The 21,766-nt window shown below is 51.0% G+C and overlaps 1 long non-coding RNA gene across 1 annotated transcript; it reads left to right on the plus strand.

Moving 5' to 3' along the window:
- The first annotated feature begins 848 nt into the window (after positions 1-848).
- Positions 849-5,007, plus strand: LOC123390040. Its single transcript, XR_006604698.1, has 2 exons — positions 849-1,011; positions 1,344-5,007. It is a non-coding gene; the product is annotated as an uncharacterized LOC123390040 (long non-coding RNA).
- The last annotated feature ends 16,759 nt before the right edge of the window (positions 5,008-21,766 follow it).

Consider the following 21,766-nt stretch of genomic DNA (forward strand, 5'->3'; position numbering starts at 1 on the left):
TTCCAGCTCTTGATCTCAGTTCAGGTGTCGATCCCAGGGTCGTGAGTTCAGGGCCTGTGTTGGGCTCCATGCTGGTTGGGCATAGAACCTGCTTTAAAGAGAGAGAGAGAAGGCTTGTCATTTCTTGTCTTTTTTTTTTTTTTTTTTTAAGATTTGATTTATTTCCTCATGAGAGAGAGACTGAGAGGCAGAGGGAGAAGCAGGTTCCCCATGTAGCAGGGAGCCCGAGGCAGGACTTGATCCCAGGACCCCAGGATCATGACCTGAGCCAAAGGCAGACGCCTAACCAACTGAGCCACCCCGGTGCCCTTTGTTTCCTGTCTTAATGACTTTGAAATCCTGGGCCAGGTCTAGCCAAGGCTAGCCTGCTAGAAGGGGGAAGTGAGCCAGTGGAGTAGAGAGGTTCAAGGAAAAGAAGGTGCTACAGGGGTTCCCTAGGCAGCAAGTAAGTCAAGTAGATCACTGAAGGCTGCCGGGAGGAGATAAGATGCAACCTCGAGTGGGCTGTGGCTTTGGAATATCGGTGAGGTTCGGTGGGGCAGGCACCGGGGTCCATGAGACACCCTTGGTGCAAAACGGTGGTTTATTAAAGCACAGGGACAGGACCCGTGGGCAGAAAGAGCTGCAGCCCAGGGGTTGTGAGGGGTGGCTGATTATACACCACGGGGTTGGGGGAGGTAAGGAAAAAGGGAGGTTTCAAAAGAACTTTCATATGCTAGAGCGGACCTGCCAGAGACTGGAGGCCTTGCCATTGCCAAGTTCAGGTTGTTTACCCCGCTAGTAAGGCATTAACACTGAGATAGTTGGAAGCTTCCTGGAGGAACTTTGCCCTCTGTCCAGCTTTGCCCTCTGCCCGCTGCAATTGTCTGTCAGTGACTGTAGGTTATAAAGGCTTTAATTGTATCTACATTTCCTTCTGGAAGCTGGGTTACTGGTACAATGCTTTGTTCTTGTGCATCGCTAAGACGTTTGTACACCGAGGGACTCCTGTCTTGCAGGATTGTCATCTCTGTAAGTTTAACTATTTGTTTTTCCTTTCCTTAGCTTCAGGGCACTCAGGGTGCATGAGGAATGTCACCTAGATGCCATGGGGAGGGGTTGTGTCAGCTTCTGCTTTGTCTTCCGCTGGCCTTCTGTCCCTCATCATAAGAAGAAGCAGGTGCACAGCAGAGGGGTACATGGGTGCTGGGGGGGTGGGTTGGGAGGTCAGGATGGAGCCTGGAGGTCAAAGCAATAATGAGGATAAGGCTGATAGGCAGATAAAGCCAGCTTGTAGGGGCCCTGAATGTCAGGGTTGGGGGGTCATGGTAGGCACTGGGCTGCCATCAACTGTCCCCATGCAGGGCTGGTCCTCGGAGTGGAGGGGACACAGTGTCTGGAAGAGGAAGGCAGCATGGAGCTGAGAAGTGACTCTTGATTCTGTCTCAAACCAGCTCCTCCAGCTATCTTCCTGGTATCAGCCCCCCCCACCCCGAACCCTGCCTTCTTGCCTCTGGCCAAAGCCTTGAGTCTTTGTCCCCATCAAACAGCGTGCAAAGATGGCAAAGATGGCACTCCCATCTGCGCTCCCGCAGCCCAGCGACCCTGTTCTCGAGAACTGATGAGGTGCATCACTTAGGAACCACTAAGAAAGCCACAGCAAGGTTTCTAATGAAAAGAAGGTGGCAGCCACAGCCCAGCACAGCTGCATTTGTTTCAGGAGTCCACTGCCAAACGCGCCCCCAGGGAAAATGGGCCCTGCTCCCCGCCCCCACCGCTGCCACGCTTTAGCGTTTATACTAAAGTTTTGGTTTTACAAATTTGGTTTGTAAAGACATAGGTTTGCATTCTATTTGACGGCTCCCAATCCATCTTGGGATTTTGATGGTTTGAAATGGGTTTGCTGGCTCTGAATGTGAACATGTCCAACATCCAGCCCGCGAAGAAATTAACATTCCAGCGGGCACGGCTCTCCTGTCCAGGAGCCAGTCGGTCGCTGAGTTGGTGGGGGAGGCGTACTCCCTTCTCCTGGGTAAGCCAGCCTGTCTCCTTTGGCTTACCCTCGTGTACCCCCCCCCCCAGTGCCCAGCCCAGACATGGCACCGTGTCACACTTCACGCCAGCGGGTGAATAAATAAACCAGAGCAGATGAAATGAAGAAACACATCGCCCTTGGGTGCCAGCATCACCCTGGAGCTGTCTGAGCTGAGAGGGGAGGAGGGAGAAGCGGAGTCGGGGAGGGACAACTCCCGGGATGGTGGTGGGGCCCCTCCCCGGGGGTTCTGGCCGCAGCCCTGCCCGTTCCTGTCGCCTAGCTCCGAAGCCTGCCCTCCCTGGTGATTTTCCGTTTGGCCAGGGTTGGCCTCTAAAGTCGGGTCCTGCGGAGCGCTAGCCTGACCCGGGCAGCAGAAATGGCTGATGATGAATATTCATACAAGTTAGGCTGCGGGGGCCTTTTCTGCAAAGGACACAAATCCCATGAACCACCATGGTAACCGCACTTGCCAGGAGCTGCTCTGGGGATTTGCAAAGCTCTTTCCCACCCAGCGGGTGGAAAGGGAGGGGGTGCGGCTCCAGTGCTGGGCCCCTCCCATCCAACATCCACCTGCTTCGGCCACACCTCGGTCTGGGCGGGGCACTGACAGGCCCAAGGAACAAGGCAGGACCCCCTCTCCCTTGCAATTTCCTGGGTGATAGCAGCGCCTTTATACTAATAAAGTGACTCCAGGGGCGCTCCCCCTACCTCCTGGGTGGGGGCTGGTCACCAGAAAGCCCTTGACCTTGGAACTTTCAGCCCCACCCCCATCCTCTGAGGGAAGCTCAGGGGCTAGAGATAAGGAATCCATCCTGCCTGCTCCAAGACACACCACAGAATCCCTCAACTAGAGGGTTGGGAGAACTCCAAGTGGGGGGACTCCTCCACAGGCCAGGGGTGGTGCACCCCAAACTCCCTGGGGAGGGAGGCTCCTGCCCCAGGACCCTTTCCAGCCCCGTCCTGTATCCCCTGTGACATGGCATCCTTTATCACACACCCGTACACATGGCAAGTATTTCCCTGCGTTCTGTGAGCTGTTGTAGCAAATCATCAGAACTGACAAAGGTGGTGTGTGAACAGCAGGTCAGACACAAGTGTGGGGACCCTGGGGACCATCCGACATTGGGGCAGTCTGGTGGGTCTGAGCCCGGAAGCCTCCAGGTAGTTCGCCTCAGAATGGAATGAAAGCCCAGGCCCCCCCACCCCGCAGACATCCGAGAGTCAAGAACCCCACACACGTCCACATGTTCTGCGTCAGAAGTAGTGTACACAGAGCAACCGTTTTCATTCTATAACGTCAAGTGGTGACGAATGTTTGGACCACAGCAAAGAGGCGGGAAGGGGGTGCCTGGTTTGGGGGAGGGTTGTCAGGAACCCGGGGAAGGCCCAGCAGAAGTTCGAGTGTGAGGCTAGCACCCCAGGTCACCACTGTCAGCAGGGCAGCCCTGAGTGCACCCCACTTGTGCGAGCGTGACAGGAGGGAGCAGGGAGGAGATGGGGAGGGGGCAGGTGCCGCAGGAGCCAGGACGCAAGTAGAGTCAGGAGTGACCAAGTGCAAAGCCAGGGTCCGTGGACATGCCGGGAGGCCAGCTGTATCTGCCAGCCGGCGACTCTCCAAAGTCCCCCCTCCCGCAGAGACCCCACAACAGAGGCCCCGTCCTTCCCCACGATGACATTTCTGGGGAAATGGCTTTAAGCCTTGAGAAAGGCTCTCTGAAATTGTAGGTCGTACAGAGACACAGGGAGGGTTCACGGTGTAAGTCCCCCCCACCTTTTTAGTAAATGCTTTTAAGAAAAGGAGATGAGGGGCCCGTGTCAGGTGTTGGGTAGAAAGACAGTTCTTCGGGCAGCCCCAAGCTTTTCCAGATAGGAATCCAAAGGAGCTGAAGGACCCTGGGGACCGGCCTTTGGCTGCTGGAGACCATGCAAAGTCTCTCGGGGTGGGGCTTTGAACAGAGCCAGCCAGAGCCAGGAGAGCTGTTTGCTGTTCTCAAAACTCCTGCTTGCAGGGGAGAAGTGTGGGGCTAGCTCCAACCAGCGACCCGAGGTGCCCACCACCCTGGGGGGCTGGGGGAGAAGGGTTTGGGACTCAGTTCTGACAAAGTATAGTCTGGTCCCAGAAGGGCCTCGGAAATGACACCCTTCCTCCATTCGTCCCACAAGCGTTCAGCAAGCCTCCAAGCTGAGCTAGACACGCCAGACTACTTACGTCCCCCAAGGGGCCGCCAGGGCCCTCACTGAAGGTTCTGAAGTCCTACTCAGAGACATGCCCCAGTTCCCATCCTCAGCCCCCCAAAATCAAGCCTCTGCTTGAGCATCTGCAAGCACCTTATTGCCAGCAGGGTCCACATGTGTGGGAGACGGGGCAGGGAGTGATGTCTTGGGTGCGTGCCTGGTGGGGCCCCTTACCTCGTTGGCCTCTTCTAAGTAGAGAGGGCCACCCTGCATGACTCTGGCGGGTGCCCCTGGGGGGGCACCTCCAGCCTTCAAGATCCCCTGCTGGGTTCCAGGGCAGGTGTGTGCCCATGGACTGCCTACATCTGCTGCCCCCCCCCCTTTTAGCATAGCACCCTCTCCATCTGTGTACTGGGTTCATCCCAGGCCCCGTGGCCACAGTGACACATACAGGGTGGGCACAGGCTTCGGGCCCAGCCCGCTGTGACACTTTATACCCCTGGCCCCAGTGACTGGGTCAGCGATGGTCATGCAACCAAGCACAAGTAGGCAGAATGGTAGCTTGACTTGTAAGGGAACACCAGGAAGATTCTCTGCTGCGTGGAAAGTCACGAGGACATGAGTCTGCATTGGCCACCTGCCATCTTGCCCCCATAAGGAGAACCATCAAAGAATGACACAGAGGACACAGAACACAGACATGAAAAGAAACATTGGTTCCTGATGGGTCTGACTGGATTCCTGGATCAAGCCATTCCTGAAAGTTGACCTTCAGGATTCTCAGCTGCATGAACTAATAAATTCCCTGTATGTCTGAACTGGTTTGAGTTGGGGTTCTGCCCCTTGTAATAGTCTTCACTGACACTCCATTTCTGCTGTCTGTCTTTTAACCCCTATGACAGTGGGCCCGCCCCTAAGGTGACAAGCTCCAGGGGCCTCATCCTATTCAACATCAACCATCCTGGACTCTCTGGCCTTGCTGCCACCTGTTTTTGCTCTCGCCTGGCTCCCCATTTTTCTGGTGGCTTGCACTCTGCGTCTGACCACAGGCTCAGCTTTTCTGGCTTGACACATCACCCCTGGCCTTAGTCTTGTCCATTGGCCTCTGATGGTCCCAGGTACGGCACACCAATGAGTTCTCAGCACCTAGGGCCTGAGCCTGTCTCAGCGTGTTATAGCCTTCCTTTGGGTCAGGCCCCCGAAGAATGACAGCCTGTCAGACGGCGCCTTCCCTATATTTCCCTCATCAGTAGAATGTTGCGGGATTGGGAGGGAGCAGTCCCAACACCGTCCCGTGTCATTACTGTTGCTTTAGGAAGCCTAACGAAACTAGCACATGCCCAGTGCTCCATAGTTTACAGAGTTCCTTGACCTACATTTTCCGATTCGATCTTGTCACACCCCTGAGCCTCTCTGCCAGGAATCCCTCCCAGCATTTGCATACTTTGGCTTGTTCCGATGCAGGATGCTTTGCCCCCCCCCCAACTGTGACACTAGCCTCCTGCCGTCTAACTAAGTGGCTTTGCCCACTTGGAGAGGGCAGCTGGAGAAGCCTGAGCCTGCTTCCCCGCTGCCCACCCCTGGGGTGGCCCTTAACCTGTGACTGACAGGTGCTGCTCCTTCCCCTCTAACCAGAGAGAGAAATTACATCTCCAAGCTCCCTGCAGGATCAGGCGGAGACTGCCCTCTGCAGGGCTTTTCCTGAAACTGCTACGCTGGCTTTGCTTTCTGCACTTCCCCGTCTTCCTCCCAAGTCTCCCAACGTGCCCAGAAGAACTTCCTTCCTAAATCACTTGCACATGAGGCTTGTCTCGGGTCTGTTTCTGGAGAACACATGTTAAGCCTTCACCCTAACTTCTCTGAGACCTAGATCCATTCACTTCCATCGTACAGATGGGAAAGTTGCGGCTCAGAGAGGTTAGGTGACTTGTCCAATGTCACATAGCCAGCTCAAACCCACTTCTTATGGACCCCACAACCTAAGCAGCCTCTTCCTGCATGGATCAATAAGGCACCCGAAGCTGCCACCAGCGGTTAGTCCCCATAAGCTAGGCTTCGACGTGTTCTGTCCTGTCTCATCACGGTGCGTGTCACAGTGGTCTGCAGGCACTATGGACCCCCCCCCAGCCTCACGTTCATGGCCAGAGCCTCAGGGAGCTCTCTGCGGCCCCGACTCGTTGTGGATCTCTACCATCAGCAGCCATAGCCCCGCATCCTGTTCCTTGTTTCATGAGTCAGTAGTATGGCTCCTGAGATGGACACCCTCACCTGTCCCTTTCTAGACCCCTGAAGGGCACCGATACACAGCAGCCGTCCCGGGACACAGGCGCAGCTGTGACTGCTTCCCAGGCAGAGAGATGCTGGCCACAGGCGTCAGCATTGAAGTTGAATCTTCAGCCTGTGGATCTGAACCATCTTGTCGATATGAACCAACGTTCACGAAGTGTCCATTTTGTGGCATCATGCATGTCGAGTCAAAGCCAAGCAATCCGCATGTCTTAGGTGAATGTTATTTCTAAAAACCACAAACTAAGAATAAGTAACTAAAAGAAAAAAAAAAGGAATGCTAAATCATCAATATTCAGGTGCCCTTTGAACACCACAGGGGTGGGGGCACCAACCCCACCCACAGCTGGAAATCTGCATACACCTTCTTTTTTTTTTTTTTTTTAAGATTTTATTTATTTGTCAGAGAGAGAGAGCACAAGCACAGGCAGAAAGGGTGGCAGGCAGAGTCAGAGGGAGAAGCAGGCTCCCTGCGGAGCAAGGAGCCCGATGTGGGACTCGATCCCAGGACGCTGGGATCATGACCTGAGCCGAAGGCAGCCGCTTAACCAACTGAGCCACCCAGGTGTCCCCTGCATACACCTTCTGACTCCCCCCAAATTTAACTCCTGATAGCCTGCCATCGACTGAGCCCAACTGATAACATAAACCATCAACTGATGCGTATTTTGTGTGTCGTGTGTATTGGGTTCTGGATTCTTACAATGAAGTAAGCCAGGGAGGAGAAAATGTTATTAAGAAAACCACAAGGAAGAGAAAGGACATTTGCAGAGCTGGACTGTATTTATTAGAAAAACTCTGTCTCGCACACCGCACAGTTCAAACCCGTGTGATTTAGAAGCCGAGGAAAGTTTAGGATTTGCCAGTCTTACTGCACTCGTCTGTTTTGCATACACAGGAAGGTCCAAGGGATTAAGAATTCCATTTGCGTAGAGTTAAAAAACCATATGTTCTATGACAAAGGGCATTGAAGATGGACAAAGCACAAATATTATGTATTTGCTGTACGGAGAATAAAAAGAGATTTAATTTTCTGTATTTAAAAGCTGTGTAATGAAAACTTGTTTCCATTAACTTAGGGGGCGAAAACATTCTTGTTACAAAGCCACTTAGGAGATTTCCTTGTGTCCACTCAAGTCTTCTCCTCCTGCCCCTCCTGTTTCAGTTTACTCTGCTTCTAGCCAGGGAGGGGACAGGAGGCAGGAGCATTATTTGGTGAAGATGAAGATGAAAATAGAGTGTCATTGCCGATGGTCGGTTCCGGGCATGCGGACCTGGGATGAGCCTTGTCACTGAATGTGATTCTCCTTCCCCGGAGTGTTTGGCAAGAGGCACGACTGCCTCTCCACACCCCCACCCCCACGGGCGGTCCCCTCCCGCAGGAAGGGAGGACCTGTGTGTGTCTGCACCTCTGCTAACACTTTTCAACCCCTTGAAAACCCACAATCAAACTCCTGCTTTGCCCAGAAAACTCCTGAGCATTAATTCATTCCCCAAAATTGCCCCCAGAGGGCACCATGACTAGCGGATTGTTATCAGGAGTTTATGTTCCCAAACAGGGAGGAGCCCTAAACTGCAGAGGAAATTGAGCAGAACTCCCTGGTATATGCACCCAGATCCCGCCTTACAGAGTGAAAGTCAGGGTCCGAACTGGTGGGCCACGGCCCACGCCCAGCCCTCATCCCTTCCCATGGGCCTGGGCCTGGGCCTGGCTCTGTCTCGTGTCAATAAACCTTCTTATTAAAGTACTATGTACAGACAGGAGAACCCACATACCATATGTGTATGGTTGCATGAATTTTTCCCAAATCATGACACCCATGAACCAAGGACTCAGGTCCATGACCACATGTCCTCAGCTCATCCAGAAAACCCCTTCAGCCTGTACAATGTTGCAAGATTCGTTTCTATTCATTGCCAAGAATGGCAGTAGAAAAATCTGGATGTCCAGACCAAATGGAAAGACCAACGTGGGGCTGTCCGCCTGCAGCAGTGAGGGGAGGGGAGGTTGGCCGCAGGCACTACGGGAAGTGTGGACTTGTTAGTCCGCGTCAGACCCAGGCCAGAAGGGTCCTTGGCCACACATTTTAAAGGGCACCTCCCCATCCTCTGCGGGCACTTTCCTGTAGGGCGGGGGACCCCAGAGGCCGTGTGTCCAGAAGGACCCTTCACTCTTCCCTCGAGCCAGACTGCACTACTCAGAACACCAGAATTCTTGCCCTCCTCAAGGCCTCGGCCGTTTGTAGGTTTTGAGAACTGACTTTTAGGCCCCAGACAGGCCAAGGGGCAGCTGTTTCCGAGATGGGAAAGAGGGCTTTGAATGGAGCTCAGATGTGCAGGTAGTGGGGGCAGAACATGGCGACAGGCCCTAAGTCAGAACCAGTTCTCTCAGGGGAACTACATTTCAGCAGAGAACCCCACAGAGTCCATACTAGGCAGGGCTCTCCAGAGAAACAGAGCAAATAGGATATACACATATAGAGAAAAAGGATTTCTTTAGAGGAATTCGCTCATGCCATTATGCAGGCTGGCAGGTCTACACTCTGCCAAGTAGGCTGTTGATCTGGAAATTCAGGTAAGAGCCTCGATGTCATCATCTTGACTTCATATTCTGCAGGGCAGCAGGCTGGACACTCAGGCAGGGTTTCTAGGCTGTAGTCTGAAGGATTCCTTCCTTTTCAGAGACTACCTCAGTCCTTGTCCTTGTGGCCTTCAACTGATTAGATGAGACCCACCCATAGTTCAGAGGGCAATCTGCTTTATTCAAAGTCTATTGATTTGAATGTTAGGCACATCTACAAAATACCTTCACAGCAACATCAAGACCACTGTTCATCCACACAACTGGGTCACCATAACCTAACCAAATGGACATGTAAAATTAACCATAATAGGGTCCAAGAAGTCTGTATTCAAGTCCGTATCCAGATCCTTCTAGGTTGTTGTGAAGGTGTAGTTGTCAAGAGAGAAGAATCAGAAAGATTTTATTCAATAGTTAACTAGCTGGCTTATAGCTTTTACATACTTGGACACGGCACATGGGCTTTGTTGGTATAAATGTTTTGGTCTGGTGTGCCTGTCTTAAGGGCAATCTGCCCACCACTCCAGATTGTCTCACAGCAGCCGACTTCAGTCTCACTTTACCCACTGACCCCTCCAGGCATTGGGTTTGCAACCCTCGATTGAAGACACATCAATTTGGAAAGGGGTAGGAGAGGATGGAATTAGCAGCGTGCATCCTGCTGTCAGACCGGCCCTCACCCTGTGACCATGGATAAGCTGCCATCAAGGCCCTGCTCCCTTCCCATTGTGTTGGGTGTGGAGGCTGGGGCTGCGAGGTTGTTCACGGCTCCATTTCTGGGGAGTAGGATGCGGTAGTGTCCCATGGATTTCCTTAGATGATGTCAACAGCAGGCTTCATGTGAGGTCCACATTCACGGACACTAGCAGCCGCTACCGTTCTGAGGACTCCAGGCTCAACAGCTCAGCCCAGCCTCCCTTTAAAACTGTTCTCTCTTGATAAGAAGGGTTGGGGCAGGGGCTGTTCTGCCTTAAAGTTCATCAGGGAACTTTGGCTAGTGTCCCAGGGGAGGCAAGAGAGCAGAAAATGCCCTAGGAGAAGGGGCCAAGAGCGGCCTCTGCTGGTTTTTATAAATAAAGTTTTATTGAGACAGAGCATGCCCATCTGTGTCCATCTTGTCTACAGCTGTTCAAGCACCACCAGAACAGGTGAGCATTGCCACGGATATGACGTGGCTGGTGGAGTAGGAAACATAGACTCTCTGGCCTTTTTCAGAAAAAGTTTGCCAACCCCGCCTTAAAAGGTAAGGCCGAGTTAGCCCTTCTTAAGGAGCTGGTAGGTCCACCTGGCCAACCAAACAGGAGGCCCCCACCTCCTGGCACTCCTCTTGGTCGTCTTTGGGAACAGCAACCCCTCCATGGAGCTCAGGAGGAAGGAGTGCCTGGGGCAGCCTCCCATCCACTGCTGCCACCGCTTCCAGCTTTCCCCCGAGGAGCCCACCCATCAGCCCTCGGGATAAGAGGGAGCAGACATGGAGACAGGCTTGGCGGCCACCTGCGGCTGTGTGGGTTGTCACCACACAGAGGGGTCTGGCCTCGAGGCATCCGGAGTCTGATATCCGAATGTGCCACTCAGCAGGCTCTGTGTCTAGCGTGGGCTACACCTTCCCAGGGGAAAGGGCACCTCTGAATTCTCATAAAGGTGCCTACGACCTGCACGAGCCGGCGTGGAGGGACTGGCTTTTGACCTTGGACCAGAGACACAAATCCTCCGAGCCTCAGTCTCCTCACCTGTAAAATGGCAACAAGAGCAGTGCTAAGGGGCACCTGGGGAGCCCAGTTGGTGAAACGTTCTGTCTTTGGCTCAGGTCAGGATCCCAGGGTCCTGGGATCGAGCCCCATATCAGGCTCGCTGCTCAGTAGGGAGCCTGCTTCTCCCTCCCCCTCCGCCACTCTCCCTGATGGTGCTCTCTCCTCTGCTCACTCTCTCTCTCTCAATAAATAAATAAATAAGATCTTTTAAAAATAAATAAATAAATAAGAGGGAGAGAGAGAGCAAGTGCTGGGACGAGCTGAGTAGAGGCCTTTCAGAGATGTGTGATCCTCGGCCCGAGGACCCCGACTGGGTCACCTGTGTGGCAAACGGGATGTTGCACCATGATTGGGTTAAAGATCCTGAGCCGGGGAGAGGAACCTGCACTATCCGGGTGAGCCCAAGGTCATCACAGGGGTCCTCAGAGGAGCAGAGAGTTGGGGCGAGCAGTAAGAGGGAAAGCTGGAAGCAAACGGTTGGGGTGATGCAGGAAGGGGTCCCCAGCCAAGGCACGTGGGCAGCCCTAGGGGCTGGAGAAGGCAGGGAGAAGGGTCCTTCCCCCTGGAGCTTCCAGAAGGAGCCAGCCCTGCTGACAACTTGACTTCAGCCCAGTGAGACTGCTTCTGGACTTCTTGTTCCAGACCTGTGCTGGCCGCAGCCCCTGCACGCGTTCACCTGTTCTGGCAGCCAGAAGAGGCTGGTTTTAAGAGCAGAGATGGTGCCTCTGAACATTCCTCCCCGTGTACCTCATGGGGCTAACGGGAGCTGCCGCAGGGTCACCAAGCCTCCTTACTCTACCGTGCCCTCTCTGCCACCCCTCCTGGTCCCAGAGACAGCTGCTGTCCCAGGAGGCCCCCGGGGGAAGATAAGGGGTGGCCTCTGACCACACGAGGAAGGGCAGGAGGCCAAGACGGCCAGATGGTGGAGATTACAGTAAGTGCACCCCTGGCCCCTTCCAGAGCTGCCGGACCACGGGAGGCAGGACGGCAGTGAAGTCATCACTTACAGGCTTGGCTTGCGAAAGAGGTTTCAAGGAGAGAAGGCGGGGGAAAAGCAAGAGTTATTTTCAGACTGGTCATCGGTGACCGGCAGGCCAGACCATTCCCTCCAAAAACAAACCACACAGGAACAAAGTCACCCTATATACACTTTCCCTCAGCAGGCTGGCCCCCACCCCTTCCGGCACCGCACCAGCCCTCCCTGCTGCCCTGGCTTTGCCTGGTCCCTGCCTCTCCCCCCCCCCCCAGAGCAACCAATTCCTCCCCGTCAGCCAGGGACTTTCCAGGTTCCAGTGCTGAAGGTCCCATGGCCAGGGAAGGTCCCCAGAACACTGCAAACTGGGACAGGTGGTCCTGACTCAGCCCAACTCTGTGCCCCCCACAGGGGCTCCTGCTGCACTGGGGGGTCCCTCTGGGCCCCATGAGCGCAGTGGCTGACCCTCTGCCCACAACCCTCTTCCCCTCATTCGTCACAGCTGAGCCGGTTCAGGGGCCCTGACCACCTTGTCTGGGACAAAGCCCACCTGGCGACTGTCACTGCTTCTGTGTCTTTCCGTCCTAGGCCTTAAGCCACCTCGCAATTCCATCCGTGTGTCTCCCTTCCTAGATTTCTGCTTTAGTCATTGCGAACCCTCAGTACCCACCAAAGTGCCTGACACATAGTTGGCACTCAGTAAATTTTTTTTAAGATTTTATTTTTGTATTTTATCATTTAAGGGAGAGAGAGAGCCCGAGTGAGGGAGAGGGGCAGAGGCCGAGGGAGAAGGAGACCCCTCGTGAGCGTGAAGCCTGACACCCGCTCGATCCCGGAATCCCGGGATCACGACCTGTGTCAAAGGCAGACGCTTCACCGACTGAGCCCTCCAGGCACCCCTAAATATTTTTTGAAGGATGGGGGGGGAGGAAGGGAGGAAGGAGAGAGGGAGGGAAGAGAGAGGGAAAGAGGGAGAAGCCACGGAACTGGGTCCTTCGTCATCACAGCCCTCCATGTGACTCTGGGTAGATGACAGCCTGCACGACATTTACCAGGTGTGCACGGAGACAGGCCCCCATTTGGTGCACTGATCTAGCTGCTGAAGGACGCAGCAGAAGCTCATGGGAGCATAGGCTGCCTGTTTTTCAGGTCACCTAGACACAGACCCGTCCTCAGAAATGATCTTTACTGAGATTTCACAGCAGGCCGCAACTGTGCGTGGACATGAACCGGAAGGAACAGCTGAGAAGCCCCCAGTCCAGACCCAGACGAGGCTCCGGGGTGCACTTGTAAAGGCCAGTGCACACCAGCTTTGACCCACCAGATAGCCCTGCCCCAAGTCATGAAAATTATCCTTCCAGTTCCCCAACCTGCATGCACATTAATGCTGGGGTTCTTGGAAGGACTGTGAGCTTCCAAGTCCTTCTGTCCATTCTCCCATGGAATGCCAGGCTGTGCATGGGGGACCCTCTCAGGAGCTCCTGGGGGTGGGTGGCTGCTGGGGCTCCCCATGTGGCTGTGGCTGTGTGCACCTGGGAGATAGCTGGGCCTGAGCAGGGGCTTTGCAGACTAGGATCACAATGTCATGTCCATTCTCTGTTCGAGTCCCCTTTGCAAAGATGTCCCGAGTGTGTGTGCTGGGTGCCACTCACTGAGCAGGAAGGACAATAATCACATAAACTAGCTCACAAGCTGTAGGTATGATGAGGAGAAAATCCAGACTGGTATACTTTTGCCCATGAGTCCATTCCGCAAGACTTCCTCCCATGCCGGGAAGAGATGGCCCCAAGGCATACATAATCAAAGATCAGATATAGTGTCATATACTAAAAACGGGATAGGAAAATGGGAGGCAAATATAATTAGATAATCCCCTTTGAGGGCAGCTTTGAAAGAGCTATCAAACTTAAATATGTGCCTAGCCCTATCACCCAGAGCTTCCAACTCAAGTCACCCCTCTGGCAAAAGCTCTACAGTTATGCAGAGAAAACATGGACCAACATTTTAATGACCACATCGTTGGTAAGAGCAGTAAACTGTCTATCGATCCCTGAAATATGGACTAACAGTTTACCAGGAGGAAGGAGGGCGCCTGGGGGCACCATCAGTGGAGTAACGGACTCTTGGGTTTCAGCTCATGTCATGATCTCAGGGTTGTGGGAACGAGCCCCGCACCGGGCTCCCTGCTCAGCTCAGAGTCTCCTGAAAGATTCTCTCCCTCTCCCTCTCCCCCTCCTGTTCGTGCTTTCTCTTAATAAGTAAATACATCAATCTTTTTTTAAAAATTTTATTTATTTTTTTAAATTTCTTTTCAGCGTTCCAGAATTCATTGTTTATGCACCACACCCAGTGCTCCATGCCATACACGCCCTCCATAATACCCACTACCAATATTTTTTTTTTAAACTTTTAAAAAATAAAATAAAAGGAAGAAGGAGGTCTAGTTGCCCTGAAGATTTTCCAGGAGGGGGTCATTGGGTAAAAGAGCAAGGTGGAGAAAAGTAAGTGTGATATGGTCTTATTCAGAAGGTGGGAAACCCCACACCCCAGTCTCCCCGAGTCCGTAGACATGACTTAAGGCACGGACACGGGACTGGAACCATGGACCCCTGGAAAGGAGACCGGCAGAGAGGGCCCCACCAGAGGCCCCAGCCTGACTCAGATGTTCCAGTTTCTACACAATTACACATGGCTTATCTGCATAATTATTATGTCAGTATAATTAAACATTAGAAGGAAAAGAAAACAGAAAACAAACCCAGGTGACAGAACAATCCCCAATTTGTGCAGCCCAGCTCAGATATCATTGTCTACTTGGACAATAAAGACAAAAGCCCAAATATCGGCCAAGATCCCTGCCATTTACAGGGTACACACCCACCCCTGTGTGGCTCCGATGGCCCGAGAGCCCTATCGCTTAGCTTTTATTTTATTGGGTACACACACGCACACACACATACGCACCCTCCAAAATGTGGCTTAAAACCATAGCCATTTGATTTAGCTCACAGCTCTGGGGGTCAGCTGGGTGACTTTTCTGGTCTGGGCCGGCTGGGCTGACCTTTGCTGGATTTGTCTGTGGTCAGCTGGCACAGTCCTGAAGAATGGAACTCACGCGTGACATCTTGTTCTCGGTCTGGCTCTCCTCCTGCAACGGGGCTCCTTCCCATGGCAGGGGATGGGCGGGTGGTCAGAGTTCCAAGAGCATCATGGTGAAAGACGCAATACCCGTCAAGGTACAGGCTCAAAAATTCACACCTTGTCACTTCTACCACATTCCATGGTAAAAGCAAGTGCTGAGACCAGCCCGCGTGCCAGTGCTGGGAACTGGACCCTCTCCAGCTAATAATACTAACACCTATGGGCCAGGTTCTGTGCTAAGCCTTTTAGGTGTGTGTTCTCATTAGGTTCTCATAGAAAGCCTGTGAAAACGGTGCATAATCTCACTTTAGGGAAGGAGAAACTGAGGCACCCTGGTGGGGTCAAAGAGGGGAAACTCTCCTGTGGACTCCAAGACTTTAACCCACGTACAGATGTCTGAAATGTCACCACTGCTGATTCTGTCCTGCTACGGGCTGAATTATGTCCCCCCACTCCACTCCCTACCCCCACCCTGGGATCCATACAGTGGGGCTGTAGCCCCCAAGGGACAGCCTTGGGAACAAGGGAATAATGAAGGTTAAAGGAGGTTGATGGCAGAGCCCTGCTTTGTCTCCTCGTAAAAGGAGACCCCAGAGAGCTCGCTGTCTCCCTGCCACGTGAGGACACAATGTGATTGTCTGCCCACCAAGAAGACGACTAGAACTGAACTGGCCCACACCTTGATCTAGGACCTCCGAACCTCCAGGACTGTGGGAAATACATATGTGCTGTCTAAGCCCCCCAGCTTGTTCTATTTTGTGATGGCAGCCCAAGCAGACTAGGACACCTCTCTGGTCCCTTTTAAGGTGCAGTGCCACCTTGTTGGGATGAGCCGGGGGTATTGCATGGAAGTGATGAGTCACTGAATTCTACTCTAGAAACCAATATTGCATCACATGTACCTAACAAGATTTAAATTAAAAAATTTTTAATAAATAAAAAGATGTATAAGTAGAAACATAAAATGCAATATCCCCGGAGCTGATGGTGACCCTCCTTTCCTAACTTCTCAGCACACACCTGTCATTCACTTTGTGAGTCTCCTTCCCGGGGAGCCAGACTTCAAGGTGAAGTTCCCTCAACACCACATTTCTGCGGAGAGCCGGTCTCAAGTCCCACTTGTCTCTGCCTTTTGTTATTACTGTTATTGGTATTGGTATTGGTATTGTTACTGTTATTGTTGTTGTTGTTGTTGTTGTTATTGTTATTGTTATTGTTATTGTTATTGTTATTGTTATTTCTCCACTTGGAGGACACAGGTTTGGCGATGACTTCTTGATCCAACAGGTAGGTCTTGAGTCAACAGACAACGTCTCGATAGGAAGAGAAAGGGTTTGAAGGCAGCTTGACTGATGGGATTCCCCACTCTGTTTCTGATTCCAGGAATCTTTATCACACGTTGGATGAGGCAAATGGATCCTGGAGTGTCTCCCAGAGTCAGCTGACCATACTTCCCATTTGGAACTAGTCTCAGCCCTGTTCAGTCCACCCCGACTCCTTCCTTCATACAAGCCCCTTCCTGGGGCGCACCACAAGAAAAAGGGGACAGACCGCCTTTGAAAACATTCAGTCCCTCCTCTGCAGACTGAGCAATGTCTGTGAGGTCACTGACGTTCCCAGTGTGGGCCATTGCAGGTGCCAACGGACAAGAGGCCCCAGATGGAGTCACTTGTGCTAAGCCCACATCACCAGACCAAGACCTGGTAGTGAACCTAATTGTAGTTTCAGTCTCCCAGGGAACTGGAATTACCAGGTCAGCACCAGAGAGATCATCCACCTAACAGGCCTCGCCTTCCCTTAAAGGAAGGTGACCTTGCCTGAAACAAACCATTCTGCTGGTAACCTCCTGGCCCTGCCCTCTTTGACCTCTCAGAGTGTTCCATTTTGCATCGTGCCTTGGAGCTACTTTCTACGCAAGGTTGGAAGCTGCCTAATCCATGAATCATGAATAAAGCCAGCAAGATCTGGAAAACGTACTCAGCTGAAGTTTGTTTTTAACAGATTCTGTGGCAGCAGTGGGATCTGAAGGAGACTTCAGATGGTCCCTGATGGTTTCAGGGACAACAAGAAACATAGGCATGGTACCCACACATCCCTGGAGTTCTCTGCCTTCTTGCTATTTCGGAGGGCTATGGGTGAGTCCCCTTGGTTCTGAGCTCCACTCTCCCTGCTTCAAGATCCTGATCCAACTGGCTCTCCACACCCCCCATTTGACTGGAAACTCTGACCCTTGGTTTAGTCCCCAGATCCCACACTGTGGAATGGTTGGTGGCTTAGCCATTTTGGGGAACCCCAGTCTCCACTTCCACCTTGAAAGCTGCTGGTGGTGCACGAGGGTTTCTTCCAGCCAAGCTGCCTTAACATCTCTTCCTTTACTGCCAACGTGTTACGGAGCATGGGAAGTAAATGTTATTGTTGATGGAAAATGTGAAGGCCAAAAGCCATAAGTGTTAGTGGGCATGGTCCAGTACTTAAAAACTGTTAGAGCACAAAAAAGCAAGGGGTAGGGAGATCTTTAAATTCCAAAAAGTAGGGTATGCCACCTTCCAAGCATACCCACTTATTTTATGGCCAAGAACTATAATTCCAGAAGCTACTGCCATCTACAAAAAGGGCAAGTGATTACTAGAAGGAACCTAAAATTGCAGTGGTCATTATAGGAAATGTTTCAATTGGACAAGATCATCGGTCTAAGAAGTTCACTTGAGATCAAGCTTTCCCAAATCAGATAGACAGAATGGGATGCCCATTTTAATTAGCAGGTGGAAGCTTCCAAATTTTAAAATTCTAAAATTGCTTCATTAAAAGACTTATTGCAAAGGACTAATGAAAAAGACACAAGAGGTACCTAAAACAAAAGACAGTACGGCTGGTGTGACCCCTCCCCTCCTCTCCATGGGAGTACTCCGTGGAAGTACTCATGATCTACTAATTCTCTATCAGAACTGCTTCCACTCTGAAGAGACTATGAAACTGTTACCTCTTCCAATAAATCCACCCAAGGTTTCAGGAGATCCTCCTCGGGGAATTTTCACACGGTAGTCAAAGACTGAACGAACTAAGGGAATAGTTAAAGCATTTCCTAAAGTCAGGGAGAATCCCCAAAAGTTTTCTGGAGAACTTAGAGTCCTTATTGAGGTCAATCACCCCAGGTTTCCAGATCTTTATCATCTGTGCACCTGGTAGTAGGACCACATGAAGCCCCAAAATGGATGTGCATAACCCTGAAGATGATATTCAAGATTATGACCTTCATGGACCAGAAAAAGCTCATAAAATAGCGAATAGTGATCAAGCTTTCAAAAGCCATTCCTAGAGTTCTGTGCCCACAGGGATCAGTCTGTTACTCAAACCTGCAGCGCAGAAGATGAATCTGAGGCAGGTTTTTCAAGCCGGTCTGGAAATCTCTCTTCCTGTGGCATTCTGGGATTTATACAATAAATGAAGTCATCCTACATGTTCTAGCTGCCCTGTTTGTACATGGATTATCTCCTGAGATCAGGGGATTGATAACAAGGAAGAAAATAGCATGGGAGGCATCAGTCTGGCTGAACCCAGGACCATATCCAAGCATGTAGAAAGACTTGGGAACTAGATCATAAACAAACGTTCACCAACCTATTAGCCTTACAACTGGAACAGCTGCAAGGCAAGAAACCTCAAGTAATACCTGAGCACCCTTCATGGCACCCTTCTAGGGATCCATCATCAAACTTCTGTCCTAGGGGAAGCCATCTAAGTGTCCATTGAAGGAAAAATGGATAAAGAATATGTGATATACGTACAATGGAATATTACTCAGTCATAAAAAAAAGAATGAGATCTTGCCATATGTGACAGCATGGATGGACCTCACGGATATTAACCAATGTGAAAGAAGTCAGAGAGAGAAAGATAAATACCATATGATCCCACCAATATGTGAAATCTAAACAGTAAAACAAATGAATAAAGAAAAAGCAGAAACAGATGTACAGATATTACCCAAAGTGAAAGAAGTCAGAGAGAGAAAGATAAATACCATATGATCCCACCAATATGTGAAATCTAAACAATAAAACAAATGAATAAAGAAAAAGCAGAAAAAGATGTATAGATTCAGGAAACAAACTGTTGGCTACCAGTGGGGAGGGGCTAGGGGCAGGCAGAGGAGGAAAAAGGGATTAGGAGTGCAAGCTCCCAGTTCTAGAATAAACAAGGCATGGGGATGTAGTGTACAGCATAAGGAATATAGTCAGTAGTAATAAATTTGCATGGCCACACACAGCGACCAGACTTGCCAAGGGGATCATTTTGCAGTGTATAAAAATATCAAACACTGTGACGTATGTCTGAGCCTAAAAGGATATCATGAGACAATTATACTTCAATTTTAAGAAATGCTGATCCAAGGGTCAATGGTCTCTTTGTAGTCAATTAGGACGCTGGAAAACGATTGTCTGCAAAGGTTTGGGCAAATCCTTATACATCAACTCAGATGCCCTCCATCTGCCCCCAAAGTTAACACCCACAGGGGCCCCCCCAGAGTTGATGGGATCCTGAAGGATCCACCAGTAAAGTCCTACCAGTAATTCCCTTAAGTAGTCAAGAAGAAACTAAAATTTAAATTAATGGGAAAACTTTCCAGTTCTTGTAGATACCACAGCTGCATTCTCCACTACCAACCCACTGTGATAGGACAACAGATCACTTGAAGTGAAAAATGATGTTTCCATATTGGGAGTATCTCATAAAATTCAGAGAGACTTACTATCTCAACCAGCACAAATGACTCTAGTATCTTTCACTGAAAAACCTTCCTTTCTGCTGTGATTCGGCTCCCGATTAGGTTGAGATCTTCTTTCTAAATTAAAAGCACTAATATGTTTTACCTCTGATGGAAGCCCCACCTCCGAATTTCCTGACCAACAACAACCTGATCTTTTATCTGCTTTACAATCTGTCCTTGATGTAGAAGAGGACAAATTCCAGCGAAAGTCCTCTAATTGAATCAAGATGACCTCAAATATGTGGGCCACTTCTAACACTGACTTCGGAAGAAGAAAAAGTGCAGAGCCTCTAAAGATTCTGGGAGACATGACCAAACCTTGTCTCAGATTGCCTGAACATCCGTTAAAGCCCAAGACTGCAAAAGGTGCACACCAATCGTGGAAGACCTTACCACCCATGGGCTAATCATCCCCTGAGCCAGTCCCCCAACACGCTGAACTGGCCAGTCCAGAAACCTAATGGGCATGATGATGATTTGTGTAGGACTTAAGGGCTATTCACAAGGGAGTGGCTCCGCATTTCCCAGTTGTCCCAAACCCGGACACCCTTTCGTCATGAGTTCCACCAGCTCATAGAGGTTCACTCTGTGGACCTGTGTTCAGCCTTCTCCAGCATCCCCGTTGACCCAACAGCCAGTACCAATTCACCCTGACTTGGAACAATTCACAGTCTACCAGGATAGCCATGCCTCGAGGGTTCCCTGAGGCCCCTTCTTATTTCCCCCAAGTGCCCCTCCAAGTTCAAAGCATGTCCCATTCTCTGGGAAATCGACCCTTTTACAATCTATAGATGACCTCTTTCTGTGTTCTGTTACCCAAGAGGCGTCCATAAAAGATTCCCTTCATTTGCTGCAAGTTACTGAAAAGGGCAGAACAGCTATAAGCTATAAAAATTCCAAAGACTTCTAGATACCGTTCATTACCTAGGTCATAATCTTGGGGCTGAAAGAATCCAGGTATCTCCAAAGAGAACGAAGCTAATGCAAGAATTCTGTAGGTGCCCTACTGAACAGCAGCTTCACAGATTCCTAGGCCTGGCTGGCATCATAGCTCTAGGTTCCCATTGCTTCTCTATTGGCTTCCCTACTCTAGGGGAACTTACTAAAATTTTCAGTCCCTGGGCGCCCTCCTTAGGAAGGTGAAGATGAGCCGGTCTTTACACAACTAGAATAAGGGCTATGAGAGCCACTTGCCCTGGGGCTACCGAACTCCTCAAAACGCTTCACCAGGTTTATGCAGGAAAGAGACAAGCAGGCCCTGGGGATGCTCATACAACAGCTGGAACATCTGCTTATCACTTTCTAGGGCACGGGACTTGATTCCGTCCCTCCAGGCTATCTGAACTGGCTAGAGCCACAGCTGCAAAGTTAACAGAAGCTTCTGCTGATTTAACCCTAGGAAGTGACATTGTTTTACACACTTGGCTGCCCAAAGTCTCCTCAATTCTGAAAGGACCCAACGTCTCGCGGCAAGCAGAGGGACCTCCTCTGAGATCCTTCTGCTGTCACCACCTAATTTTATCTTAGACGTTGCAACATTCTTAATCCTGGGGCTCTCCTACCCCCGCCTGACGAAGGCGAGCCCCATGATGGTGAATAACATCCCGTTCGTGACACTGAGTCCTGATTTACAAGGCATCCCTTTGACTAATCCTGATCTAATTTTGCTTGTTGGTGGGTCAGATGGTAAAGACAGAAAAGGAAATTACCAAGCTGCCTTAGCTGTTGCCTCGTGTGAACAACCTGAGAGCGGACACCTTCCACAAGTTAAGTCGACCCCCGGGACAGCCCCATGCCCTCCCCGGAGCAGACCACTTATCAGAGGGATGAATTAATATTTATCTTGATGGCTCGTTTGCCTTTGGGGTTGTCCATGATTTGGGGATGTTGTGGAAAGAACCGGGACCCCCGTCGTAAGTGGACCACTAAACCAGCTTCTCACAGCTCTTCTCTTATCTTCTGAAGCTGCTGTTGTCAAAATTGAGGCTCCCACTGAAAGAACTGAGCCTGAATGTCAGAGAAATGCCCTGGCTGACTATTAGGCAAAGGTGGAAACCACAGGATCTCCAAAAACTGT

Source organism: Mustela putorius, unplaced genomic scaffold (assembly GCF_011764305.1).
Source record: "Mustela putorius furo isolate JIRA1106 unplaced genomic scaffold, ASM1176430v1.1 tig00000129_pilon_pilon_pilon, whole genome shotgun sequence".
Taxonomy (NCBI): Eukaryota; Metazoa; Chordata; class Mammalia; order Carnivora; family Mustelidae; genus Mustela; species Mustela putorius.